An 11976-nucleotide genomic window follows, 5' to 3' on the forward strand; every position below is an offset into this window, starting at 1 on the left:
TTCAGCTCGCTCTCGCTGCCTGAGGAGATGCTCACCCCTGACTACTGCATCCCCGAGCTCAGCGACGCCATGCTGAGCCTCAAAATAGTCAACGGCGGCGGGATGGAGCCCCAGGAGCCGTGGCAGGATGCGGGGATGGACCTGCCACCATCCCCACCTGCCACGGCAGGCAAGCGGAGGAAGAGGCAGGCGCAGAGCTCCTTGCCAATGCCACCCAGCAAGCGCAGGGCTCTTGCGGCCAACGTGGGGGTGTGAGGCGGGGGCGGGGATTAGACAGGGGTGAGAGGGATGGAGATGGGGGGAGTGGGGGGTGGGAGAGGAGGGGGGGTACTTGTTGAAGGGGGCGCCGGGGAGGGGGGTAGGGAGGGGTTAGACCAGCTTGGATGGGACCTTTCCTCTTGTCTTTTCAATTAAAAGCTCCTTCTCCAGAACCGCTCCGTGCCTGTGTGGGAGGGGGAGGGAGAGCAGGGGGCACCAAGAAACAGCACCCAAGAGGTGCAAAAGCCCCGCTGAACCCCAGATCCGAGCTCGGGAAAGCCCCGAGGGGAACCGAGCCACCCCCAGGGCCGAGTCACCACCAGCGGGGCAGGCAACGGTGGGGCGGGATGCGGATGACTCCCCTCTCCCCTTCCCCAGGGGGAGCAGCCCTTTGGTGGGGAAGCCAGGACAGACAGCTCCCTGCAGGACTCACGGACACGGCCCCACGCAGAAAGCAGCACAGAGCCCCTGCGACAAGGACAGACCTCGGGGGCCGGGGGGGACACGGGCACACACGACAGCAAGGGCTGCAAGGCCTTCGTCTTGAACACCACCAGCGTCCCCTCCAGCGGGGACAGGGCTCGGTGCAAAGCCCTTCAAAGCCTCAAGACCATCACGGCCTTCCTCGGGTCCCACTGACCTCAGCCCCGGAGAGCCCAGCTTTGCCTCACTGACACACCAAAATAACCCCAAATCACCCCAAGAATGGCGAGGGAGGGAGCTGCAGGCCACGCAGGGACCCTCCTCCACTTGTCTGCCTGTACCTTGGGCAGCCGCAAGACCAGCAAGGGGGGAGAAAAAATCAGAAGGAAAAAAAAAAAAAAAAAACAAAACACTGCACCAGCCAGAAAGTGCCTGGAAACTTTATCAAATGGTACATTTCAGCTTGGGGGCTTGAAGATTTACACCCATTTACCAGTAAAACTCTCCCTGCATGCTGCAATTTGGTGGGAGCGAGATTTGTAGGTATGTCTGCACCCAAAACGCAGCAGTATGTGGCACCCTTTAACTGGTGTTCTTCCCAAGCCCATTCACCTTTGCAGAAAAAGGGATTGTCTTCCTGCACATGGCACAAAGCAGGACACACGCAGCCCATGGTGGCTGAGAGGGTTATAAGGGAATAAATGCATTGAGCTGGTAAATTCAGCCACCAGCACTTGAAATCAGACAGTGAGTCCCAACTCAAGAAGCGCTCGCTCTCCTCCCTGCCATCACACCTCACCATCCAGCTATTAAAGCCATGCCATTGTACCAGCTGTCCCAAGGGTGGCCCACAGCATCTGCCCAGCTTCAGCAGGCACCAAGGCCAACCCTTACGCTTCCCCTGCCTGACCCTGACTCAGCTCCAGCCCTTCTGGGGCAGCCCGTGCAACTTGCCATGAGCTGCTATTAACACTCATGGGCCCAGTGACAGTACTGGATTTACTCCAGTTTATGTCAGGAACAGTGAGCTCAGCCAGGACATTCGGATTCTTCCCATCCTCCCACCAACCTTATTCATAAACAGGGGTTTGTTTGGTTTTTTTAGTATTTTAGGTAGATGTAATTACCGTGAAATGCAGCAAGAGGTCAGCAGACTACATCATCACGCAGATGGTCCAGGAGATGAGCCGTGGTGAGCCGGGAGGGCAGTCAGCCCCTGGAAACATTTTGAGACAACCAGAGGGTCGAGCTGCTCCAATACAGCTCTCTCACTCCTGGCTCTGGAGCCTTCATCTCACATTCCCCACATCCCTTCGGCCTTTCTAATCACAGGCTTTAAGGTCCCTACATACGTCAGTGAGCAAATATTGATTTGCCTGCACTGCCTACAGATCATAATCTAACTCCACGCACCTTAAAGAAGCTCAGCGCACACTCCACATTCTTACAGCTGCTTTGATTGCAATTCAGTCTCTAGTACATTACCCTTATTTATAATGCCAGGGCTTCAGCGTGGTGCCTCAGGCACTCTAAAATTATTACAGGGCCCTTTTGACTTTCAACTCCCTTCTATTCAATTCCATTTTTATTTGTCAGCAGAGACTCCCATTGACCAGCAGTGGAAGCCAACCGTGCACAGGCAGACGGCGCTACTGCATGTTAAGCCAATCCTATAGAAATTACTTGCACGCGGCTCAACACGACGGGTCATCTCAGTTTGAATGAGAAACGCCGGGTCTGGAAGAGCAGGTGGCAGAGTGCTCCTGGGTGCAGCTTCCTTGGAGAGATGAGACATCCAGGCTTGGAGCAGCACCGGGGGTGCTCAGCTGCAGCCCCTCGACAGTGCCATCCGTCCGGCTGATGCAGCCATCGTTTAAAACACCGGCGAGGGAAAGCGACTTTAAGAATCAGAGCTCTGGTGAAATCAAACTTCAATTATTTACCAAATCTCACTTTTACAGTCACCTAGCAGCAAACCAGTTTCCACGGCTGGTACAAAATATTAAAACCATCAAAATATTTAGACATACCATACAGAATGTATGGAAATACGCTATCAATTCCCCCCTTTCTGTTCGAGGCTACTAATTCTTTTAGTAGTCTCACTTGAACATAGCTTGTGTCACAGTTGCGCACAGCATTCCTTATCTCCTTCCGTTCATTTATGCTAACATTAACAGGCTGTATTTAAGAGAAATGCTACTAACTTAGACAAATCTTTAAGTTGACAGCTTACTTAGCTGTATTTAGGAATACATGAACTAAGCTACAACCATGCTGTTTTAGAAGAAGGTACCTTTCATCTTCCTGGGTAAAAAAAACATTATATATGAAGTCATTCTGTGTAAATTTTATTTAATGGATATGTCCTTTCAGCATTTTTTTTAATATAATGACACCATTTCTTCAGCTAGAGAAAACAGGGAATTGCAGAACTACAAGAAATGGATTCCTGAGGATGACAGGGAGGTAAGTATTTTGTTAGCGAGTTATTGATGGTTTTATTTGCTTTTTTCTTATTTAATCTAGTGATGACTTTCCCCTTTGCCTGTTCTCCGCCAGGATTCACTCTAACAGCTGGTGACCAGGCAATCACACTCACTCAGTAAGTTATCAAATACCAGGGGTCTTCGTTTGCATAGCCATGTTAATCTGGTGTTCACAGCACATCCTTCGGTTCACTTTTAATAAATAAATCCCACAAAGAAAATAGCAGAGGGGAAGGAAGGTTGCTGTGCTGCTTTCCAAAGCAAGCAGTAGCTCAAGCAGCCTCAGAAGGGATGGTTCTGCCCCCTCTACTGAACAGAACAGCATCCTCCTCCTTGAGCACTACTGCTGCTTTCACGAATAGGCCCTCTGAAATAAGGTGCTCAGTGTAAGGGTGAAGAAATCAAGCCCCAAATCAGTTTACTGCTGGGCCAGTTCCTGGCTTTGCATTTCCCACGACAGTCAAAAGGAAAATGCATTCCTGCACTCTAGAGACAACAGTTTTGATTTTCAGGCAAACTTTTTTCTCCTGTACCACCAGACCCTGGAGCCTCATGCATGGTTAGACTTTTTCTAACCTTGACGCATCACTGCTATTGCAAAAGCTCCAACAAATTCCTTTTGCTCCCTGTTCAAGGAAAGTTTCACCAATCTCCAGGAGAAGAAAACAGCAGCCCCAGTTTAAATCCAGCCTGCGCTTTCTCTGCGCAGACAGTATGAAAGAAAAAACAAGAGGTGAAATGTAAGCCCAAGTACCGCTGGTTTCCTAACCGACTAAAAGCACGAAGACCCCACCCTTGAAACAACACAGTAAATGACCCTGTGACAACAAGCACAATCCCACAGAGGTCACCATATGCAGAAACACATCCTTCTTTCCCCAGCACCTTTTCCCTTGGCCCCCTCCAAACGCTGCCCGTGCGGGCTCCAGCTGTCTCCTACCTCTGAAGCACCTTCTGCCACAGCAGCAATGTTCTTCTGCAGAGTTCGACACCTCTGTCACCCCAACCTTAATCACAGGATAAATAAAGGGCCTGACAAAGTCTACAATGGGTCCATCTTTCTCAGCCTTGTCCTCTTTTTTAAGCTGCGGGGCTCTTTTCTGAATGACATTTTTCTAAGTACAGCTGGGAGATGAGTGTTAGAAATTGGTGCCAGGAGCTGGGGCTGGAAGAGAAGACAGGATTTTTGAGCTGGAAGGCGCGGGGGCCTGGGAGGCGGCAGAAGAGGGGCTCTGCAGCAGGGCGAGGGGCTCTGCAGCGAGGGGCTGCCAAACAGGGCGAGGCGCAAAGACGCCTGCGATGACGACTCACTGGGCAAGTCTGTATTAGCGACTATAGTCTCCGTTATCACTCCCCTTCCACCTTCTGGAAGGAGCGGGGCGGGAAGATTCTCCCTGTGGGAAGCAGTCTGGGACAGGACGTGGGGGAGACGTGGGGTTTGCAGAAGGGCTCTGAGCGAGCAGCAGAGGCTGCCGAGGCAGTGGTGCATCAGGAGCTCGCGGCAACAGGGGCAAGGCCTTGCCCTCCGTGCTGTGCCCCCACACTTACATCTGGACACCTGTGGCCAGGGCTACACTTGGGGCTGGAGTACGCAGGCAGGAGCCCTGCTGCCACCTCACCCCCTGCTTACACACCTACCCCACGCACAGCACTGCTGCCTCCTTCTCCTTACCAAGGAAGCAACAGCCATAAGCTACCTCTCCAGCACGTGCAAGCAGGGCAGTACACTTTGAGACGCGTTGCCTCTAAAAACATCCCAGACAAAACAGATGCCAAGAGCGACAGTGTAACTCTCTGCCTCCAAAGAAGCGGGGTACTGCTCAGACTGTCCACTGCACACAGAGAGAGCGCTTTCCACCAGCCGTACCAACACACCCTCACCAGGTATTGCCTGTTGATTAATTACTTGCACTAGCAGATCTTCCCCACTGTCGACTTTCGGAATGTTGGGCCATTATGGGACTTGGATTCCTCCCATTACGAGGCAACAGCATCTTTTTAAAGAAATAAAAAGAGCACTGCTAAATGGGTACAACTACCTCTTATATTACTAGAGTTACCACAGAACGCATCGTTGGTAGAATTCCACTCAGTCTGGTCGACTTACTCTGCCGATGATTTTTTGAGCCCTTACATCTTACCAGTTTGCTGAAAAGGCAGGGGTTTTTTGGACAAAAGCCCAAATAAAATACTTCGCAGTCCATGTAATTCTCGGCCTTCCTATGTTCCTATATGTCTCCTTCTCTAAAGCAGATAAATAAATCATGCATTTGGTTTTCAAGTAATGCTATCAAATGCCAGACAGACATCATCTAACCCAAGAACCCATTAACTGACCCAAGCTTTGCTCCCCACGAGACCAAATGTTTTAAAATGCATTTAAATCTTGAGTCTGTTATCAAAACTGTAACATAAATACCTATGTATATATCTCATCCCTTCTGCTCTGAACAGGACCAGGGAAAAACTGAAAAAACTTAATTCCAATAACTTACTCCAGAGCTGTCTTGTGGCTCAACAGGCTGATTCACAGGTCAAAGAAACTCGCAACGAAATAGCAGCAGAGCTACTTTCATTCTCCATTTCCCAAGAAAGAGTATTGCAGTTATGTTTGCCAATATTCACCGTTTACACCAATTAACCAAACTTCCCTATTATTTATAACTTCTTGGGGTACGGTTTCATCGCTTTTACACATATGCCCCTCTGCCTCGCACTAGAACCATGGATCCTACTTGAGGGTGCTCACAGAGTATAGTACGATTTCGCCTTAGTACACTTAGAAATATCTTTGTGAATGATATTTCACAGCATGCTCTTGCACGTCCCCTTCAGTTAGCAAAACATCATTGATACGCTCTACGTATCTGTATTCCTAAAGTTGTCCTCTTTATGTAAAACTGATTTTAAGTCAAGCTGTTATGCAGCTGTTCCATAATTAAATTGCATACCGTAAAAGCTGATGTAGAAAGTATTACCACGTTGCAGAAGGTAAATATTCATAGATTAAGCTTGTTCTCCTTAGCTTGAGAAACTAGGCAAGTTAGAGATCAAAACTTCTAAAATTAATCAAAACCTTGGCAGATGTATTAACAAAAATAAAGCTCAGTGTTTCAAAGAAAATAAAAAGAGTCTGCTTCAGTTCAAGCTCTGCTAAAATTACCTGATGGATAGGTGCCTAACGTGCATCCTGTGCCAGACACCCTGTATGCACAGAGACCTTTCTTATACACTTTCTTCATTACCTGCATTGCTTATCAATATTCACTCGTTCATACAGGCATACTCATTTAAAGCAACTTATCTTAGTAGGGCTATTTTCATCACAGCTTGCTTTGAATACCGTCTCATTGGCAACATCAACTGGTCAACCCTTAGGTATACGTAGGATTCCCACAGGTACCCGCACATACAGAATCTGGCATTCCTGAGACAATGCCTGTGCAAAGGCTAACGAGGTGGGTAAAACAGTCTCATTTGGTGCATCCAGGATGGGTGCTGCATCCTCTATCCACAGCGTAGACAAACACAGGACTAAGATGCACGCGATACAGTGAATTTACTGGGTGAGAAGGGAGAAAGCGGAAGAGGATTTGCCTTCTGAAACTGGACAGTACTCTTCTCAAGAGCAAGAGCTGCCGCTTTTATTAACTGTTTTCAAAAATCTGCAGCTAAGAGGACTCCTTTGAGCTGAGTACTTAACAGTCCTTCTCCACTTGGACATACTTGACAAATACAAGTGTCTTGCCCCTTAGGGTGTGTTTTGGCTTGATGGGGGTTTTGTTTGTTTCTCCAGAAGAAATTACCAGGGAGTAGTAAATGTCAGCAGCTCTTCAAGTATGCTTGTGTGTTTCTGCATGGTTTGTAGCCCTGCCTCCAAAGGAAAAACACATGCACACAGTTTAGCATTGAAAATACTTCACACTGTACTGATGGCTTTTTTTCTTCTGAATCTCAGTTCGTAATTCTTGGAAGCAAGTTTTCTAGTCATAAAGTTAGCTGAGCTATTGGAAAAACCTGCTGTATATTATCTTTACACTGCTATCCACCAGCATGGAACTTACTGTCCTGTAACTACATACCTCAGATTATAAAATACATATGCATGTGTTCATTTCAAATGATCGGTTATTTATGTCATAGCTGAAGAAACATATCTCAACGTGAGAAAACAAGGATACACCTACTCACTCAACTGCAAGTTGTAAGCTTCACTGCAACACACCTTATAGTTTTAGTTTCTTTCCAGAGGTGAAGATGACAACAGAAAGGCTAGAGTCCAATGCTGCTTTCGCCTACCCTGAATGTTATTTCAAGTTATTGCTCTGTGATTAATACAAAGCTTACACAGTGATACGGCTTGAAAGGCTGACCATCTTTCACACACTCTGCAGAGTGTGAGGTTTTGTACATGAATCATAGAGAAATGGGAATCAGCACAGGTAGATCAGCGATTTGTCTGTCACACGTACAACAAAGTGTTAAGAGGTTAATCTGCAATTTGTTTCATTTTTATCCTTACATCTCCACCACTGGTAAGCCAGTTGGGTGAGATCCTTCATTTCTGTAATTCCAACTGTTTTACACTCTACTCAGTATTTCCATCTCTAAACATGGGCCCACTCAAAACAAACAACTGATTTCAGGTTTTAAAAACACTTTTTTAGTTTTAAAACATCTCTAAGTTTTACAGCAGTCCAGTTGTATGTGCAACTCCAAAACATCCCTCGCCTGTAAATCCACCAGTCTGATGCTCATTTACATCATAGGTCTTTCACCGAGCGCAATGTTCCTGAGGTGGGTACAATGCAATATGTGCCAGCGTAGACTCTTTTCCATTACCAGGGAAGGTAAAAAGATGCTTTAATATCACTGAACATTCAGGCTGGATGGAAAAAACACACAAGCAGAAAAAGCCGATTTCAAAAATGCCGAGGCATATCCTTTCATTGCCCACATGGAAAAAACCCATAGACCAGGTATGGCTATGGAGATCTCTTCCTCCACCCCACTACTGCCTAAAAGGACAACGGGCAGATTTTTCACACTGCTTGGGACCCACAAAGATCTATAATTTGCTATTATGTTTCTGCATGCAGCCTCTGCATCATGCGGGAGCAAAGAAATGCTCCTGCTGCCTTGCAGCCCTGCCACTCCACAACTCCCAGGACACCTCAGAGCTCTGCACATCCACATCGGTTCTCCTTGGGTGGACATTCCCAGAGGAATTATGCTGCTGTGAGCACGCAAAGCCGCATAATCCAAGCCACTTGAAGGAGACACAAAACAATTGTACAATTTCTCCTTAATAAACAGTCCCTCTGGACACAGAAGTCACAGACTCTCTCTGCTCGGCAGCACGTGGGATAACTGCGCATCAGTCACATCCTACATTTTCTCCATGTTGTTTCTTTCTTTTGCAGCACTTGCAGATATCCACTGGGGAATATGGTAATCCCAGAACACTGCTGCCTCCATGCTACATGGTTTCACCATTCATCAACATTAGCTGTGTTCATGCATGATAAAGTACTGGCTTATTTGTACAGGAAGGAAAGACAAAGTAGGAAGTTTGTGTACTAACATTTTACCTGCCCTGGCTTTGACACACCACACCCTGCCCTCTTCTAGAACCACGGTAACGAAAAAAAGCTATACAAAAATGACACGTACTCCCTGCTTCTAGTCTGCTTTCTTTTCCCCACCATCAAATCCCTTCTCAGAGATATGAGAAGACAAGCAATGCAGACAGCACCTGGAAGGTTACCTTACTGCTGTTCCAGCAAATTATATGGCTGGCTGCCTCTGGAAAACGTTTGGGGAGCTGCATCAACATGCAAGGAACCTCAAAAGGAGGAGGGAATTTTTGACTGCTCTAATTGTCACTCTGTCCTGAAATTGAGACCTCCAGCACAGCAAAGACCTCTGACACCAAACAAAATCAGCAATGAACAACAACCAAGATGGTTTCCCACACAAACCTCAGTCCTGCCCTTGGCAAACTGCAGGTAATTTGCTTAGAGAAGACATTTTCTTAAGCTGTCAACTGGGCAACAAAATTGCCATCAAGGAAAAAACAAATGCAACAGTATCTCCATGCAGATGCCAAAAAGAGAGCACTAGGTTGTCTCTAGGAGAAGAACCAAGAGAGACGCTGCAGACTAGGTTCATTCAGTAAAATCAGATGACAGCATCTGACTTCTCCTTTATCAGTCTGATACACACCTACTTACTCCTAACTTACAGTGGACAGAGTAAATATGGTTTAAGAATTACTTGTTCTCAAATTTCACTTATATTCTTAAAAGTACAGGACTTCGGGCATAAATCTGCCACACAGGCATGCCTGTTTCCCCTCTGTATTCAATCTAAAAGCAGCCTTTATTGAAATGATCATAAATTACACACTGACATTTGGCAGCCTTTGTTAAAAACAGAAACCTACCTCTTTTATACCCCCCCCCCAACCTCAAACTATTACATTCTCCTGGATCACCTTATTAGTACTCATCTATTAATAGCAGACTCCACAAACTCCTCACTCCTCAATTAATGTTGCTCAGCCAAACATCCCATGCTTGAAAGGGCTCAGGATGACTACGGAAACCTCTCTGTTGCAGGAACTAACAACCTTGAAAGATACCTTAACGAGGCCAAGAAGATCTCCTCAAGTTTATTAAAAAAAAAAAAGTTGTGCTAGCTCGTCCAAATGCTTGCATGAATTTGGACCAGTTTCTGTCAAACTTCCCCTTGTTCTTGTGTGCCTAGGAGTCACTCTTAGATTTTAACCCAGCCACCTTTGCACACAGGATTCGTTCAGAATTGTAAGTTTCCACTAAAATGCAGAAAAAGCTGCATTGAAAGCTAAAGTTATTTCCATCTTCCATACAGACCGGTACGCTTGTAGAAAAAGCTCCACTGTCCAGAAGGCTGTTGACCACAGCCTTCGTTTGCAGCTTCAACTACAGCCAATCCAGATCACTGAAGGTGAGGACAAACACTCTGAATTGGACTCACAACATCATAAAAAGTCAGGGTAGTAAGTCAAGCACATGCCAAATAATTTACTTTTTACATATGTGACTTCATCCTCCACAAGGATGAATCAGCTCAGCAGCAATCTCCTACTAGTGGCAAAATACAAGACTAATACATAGCAGTAGGTATCTTGCAAGTGCCACCAAAATGTGAAACACAAATATAGGCAACTTGCTGTATACAACTGATCACAGACTCTGGCATCTGAATAACAGGAAGGTGAGCTGGAAGCTCTATGTGTTACACCACCCGCACAATTCTCCCACCAACAGGGCTCCTCTCTTGCCTGAGAACGGTAAATTCACACCGGGCTACTGCAAAACTATTGCCAACAATTGAAATGAGAAAAGGTTGTGGTATTTCATTAGGAATTTTAAAAAATGCCATCCATTAAATATAAACTGTCAGGACTTCATTCTTTCTGTCTCAGTGTTGTTCATTGAACCCTTCTTTGCTTTCTTGAATAATAGCCATGAATTTTGGGAAGGGTGCAGAGAGGATTACTTAAAGTATAGTGAGGGCTGTGTCCCGTGCCAGAAGCTTTAAAAAAAAAAAAAAAAAAAAGAAGAAGAAAAGAGACCTGTGGCAAATGGAAAGAATGACAACTTCAAATCTGCAAGCGCACAAGTGATCAACAAATGCTGGTTGATAGCCTAACGTGGTGAGTAAAGCAATCACAGTACGCCTGCTTCTGCCATGACAAGGGCCAAATGAGAGGACAACCATCAGCCAGGTGTCATGGGCAAGCCATCACTTCTGCACAAAATTAAAGTACAATGGAAACAGGCTGAAGAAAGAGAAATGCACAGAATGACAGTGTGGAAAGATGCCCCTCTGCCTTACTTCAGATGTTCATCTAGAGGAAGGGAAGGAAGAAAACAACAGCTATTCTATTCATGATTTCCTGCTGCTGCATGAGTGCCTGAACTGGCAGGATAACATCTTCTTCCACCCAGGTGTGCCAGAAAGGGAATGCTGCACACATCAGTTACTGAATTAAATTAAATAGATGCAAGTAAGAAGTTCATAAACTGATCTCTAAATCACTGCCATTTTGTGGATAGGCAAGGTCAGAGTCTCCATCCCTGTATTTCGTTTCATCTACAGGCTTGGAGTCCATTTGACTCTCACTTAAAAGTTATTCCTGATTTCACTCTTGAACTGAACAACGGGGAAACAAAAACGGACTTCTTGCATCCCTAGCCCCATGGTTACTTGCAACAAATGGTAAAAGGATGGTCACAGTGCACGTTTTTAGGGTTTTATCTGCCATTTGACAACACTTCCAGTTACCCACTGGTCAGATAAACACTAACATTAGACACTGCGTAGAGGTCTGGCTTATCAGAGCTATCGCTCCTCTGTCATTGGGTCTTCTTGTCCACAGCTTTTGTAGAGCCACAGCAAAACAGCCCTCTTCTCTCCCGTTGCATATACATAATGGGCAGCTACACTCATCAGCTAGTCACAGACCTGTGGCACATGAAAGAGGAGCTGGGCACGACCTTCAGCATCAAAATCACCCGCCTCCATGCTCAGAGCAGTGTGGCAGCCCGCCCCCCTCACTGAGGAGCGAGGCTCTGCAAGCCAACACAGAGAGAGGGGAATGCGCTGCCTCCTATCATGGACGCTACCCTCACACCGTCATCAGTTTTAATTGTGATTCTCCTGCAGCAGCATGAACTACTCCTATCAAAGAGGTAACGACAACAACAAAACTTTTGAAACCAACTTCCTGTATTCTACACGAGAGTGAAAAATGCGTGCT

The sequence above is a fragment of the Haliaeetus albicilla genome, unplaced genomic scaffold (assembly GCF_947461875.1).
Source record: "Haliaeetus albicilla unplaced genomic scaffold, bHalAlb1.1 scaffold_80, whole genome shotgun sequence".
Lineage (NCBI taxonomy): Eukaryota > Metazoa > Chordata > Aves > Accipitriformes > Accipitridae > Haliaeetus > Haliaeetus albicilla.